General features: G+C 43.4%; 1 protein-coding gene across 1 annotated transcript in view; it reads right to left on the minus strand.

Moving 5' to 3' along the window:
- The window catches only part of Stx8 (syntaxin 8), a 245,969-nt gene that overhangs the window by 187,002 nt on the left and 56,578 nt on the right, over window positions 1–2,389 (minus strand). The window lies entirely within an intron of this gene.

Raw genomic sequence — 2,389 nt, forward strand, 5'->3', positions numbered from 1 at the left:
ACACAACCAAGCTGTCCAAGTCCTAACCCCTGGAACCTGAGACTAAGTTACTTTCCATGGAAAAAGCGACCTTGCAGAGTGGTGAAGATACAGGAGTCTGAGGCAGGAGGTGAGCCTGGGGAATCTAGGTGGACCCAGCACAATCTATTAGTTCCAAGAAATGGAGGTTGCCCTGCTGCTGCCAGAGGGAGACATGACAGAGGGTTAAAGAGATGCAGTTGCTGGCTTTGAAGATGGAGCTATGAGCCAAGGAAAATGGGGATCTTCTAGAAGTCCACACGGCAAGGGAACAGATTCTGCCCTAGGGCCTCCAGGAAGGAATGCGGCCAGCTGACACCTTGATCAGAGTCCCTGGAGACCCAAGCTGAACTTCTGACCTTTAAACTGTAGTAATGTGAGTTTTAAGTCACTACATGTGTGCTAATTTATTGTGGGAGCACTAATACAATCATTTTTGAAAGTCCCTTTGGAACAATTAGGTGTGTAGATACTTCCTATATTTAGACATCCAGGAAAACGGTCCTTTAAATAACAATCACTCAACTGTGGGAGGACAGTTTGGTGGCAGCAGATAAAAAACAAAGGGACAGTCATCAGAACACATTATGCCAAAAATAACAAGCCTGATTCTAAGTAAGTCACTAAATCTAACCAATTTACAGACAATAACTACTAGGTCACAGAATATGCTCAACAATTTACCAGGATACACACTGCAAGATCTAGCTAAGGAGAAACTACAGGGCAAACAAACCCGTTTAACAAAGAAACAGCAGAGGAAAATAAAATAGTTTCAAGGGTTCGTCCGCATCATTAAGACAGTTCTGGGATGCATCTATCAGTCACAACATATGGCCTACTGCAGAATTATTTTCAGAATTTGGCAGAACTGATAACTGAATTTTAGCCCTTTTTAAACAAACAGTCCTGGGTGTAGAGAGATGGCTCAGGTTAAAAGTGCATACTGATTTTCAGAGGACTTGAATTCAGTTCCCAGCACCTACACGGGGAGCTTACAATCACCTGGAACTCCAGCAGCTCCAACACGTTCTTCTAGACTCCATGAGTACCCATATTCACATGTGCACATAACCACACACACAGACACATGCATATAAACATAACTTAAAAAAATAAACATATCTTTTTAAACATTCTTATATTTTATAAACATATTTTAGAGATGTTTAGATAGAACATTCTGAAGTATCCACCATTGAAATGACATAATGTCTAGGGTTCACTTTAAAAATAATCCCAGGACATATGCATGAGAATCAGAGTTCAGCTCCCAGAGCCCACAGTAAAAGCTAGGTATGTTGTGGAATATTATTTTAACTAGGCAAAGATGTGTTAACATTTGTTTATGCTGCAGAATATTACTTTATGTGAATGTGTGTTACACTTGTTTCTGCTGCCTTAGTTAACAATGAAAAGATGGGCTACTTTTTATGCAGCATTTAATAGTGTAAAGTTGTGTTGCATTTGTTTCATCTTGCCTGCCTAAGACACTTCATTGGTCTGATAGAGTTAGCTGAATGGCCAACAGCTAGGCAGAGAAAGGATGGGAGGGGCTGGATGGCAGAGAGAATAAGAAGGAAGAGAAATCTAGGCTAAGAGAGGAAAGAGAGAAGAAAGAAGAAGAGAAGAAGGGAAAGAGAACAAGGAACACCCCTGGGGCAAGAAGCCAGCCAGTGGCCAGCCAGCCAGAAACAAGCAGCAAGAAAAATATACAAGAGGGGAAAAAAGTAAAAAGCCTCAAGGCGAAAGGTAGATAAAGAGAAGCAGGTTAACTTAAGTTAAAAAGAGCTAGCCAGAATTGTGCCTAAACTAGGCCGAGCACTCAAAACTATTAAGAAGTCTCTGTCGTGATTTGGGAGCTGGTCAGTGGCCTAAAAGAAAAAGCCTGGTACATAGGTGGGGTGGCATGTACTTATTATCCTAGCACTGAGGCAGTAGAGAAAGGAGCTCTAGATCTCTGGGTCTTACGGACCAGCCAGCTTAGGTAACTGGCAGACCTCAGGTCCCAACAGGAGCAAACAGTGGGAATGGTAGACAGTCGGGAGGAATGATGCACAGAATAGATCTTTATGATGTGGGAAGCCCCTCTGTATGCTGTGAATGTCTTATTACCATTGGCTGATAAAGAAGCTGCTTTGGCCTATGGCAGGGCATGATGGAGGAAGGCCATTGGTTAATTAAATAAAGAAGCAGCTTGCCCTGATAGGTTAGAACGTAGGGGGAGGAGTGAACGGAGCAGAATGCTGGGCGGAAGAGGAAGTGAGCTCAGAGACTCGACAGCTCTCCGCTTAGGGGCAGACGCCTCAGAGAGAGACACGATACTCCACTCATGCGGGCAGAGGCGAGAGCTCTGCTCTCTGAGGCACAC

Source organism: Microtus ochrogaster, chromosome 7 (genome assembly GCF_000317375.1).
Source record: "Microtus ochrogaster isolate Prairie Vole_2 chromosome 7, MicOch1.0, whole genome shotgun sequence".
NCBI lineage: Eukaryota > Metazoa > Chordata > Mammalia > Rodentia > Cricetidae > Microtus > Microtus ochrogaster.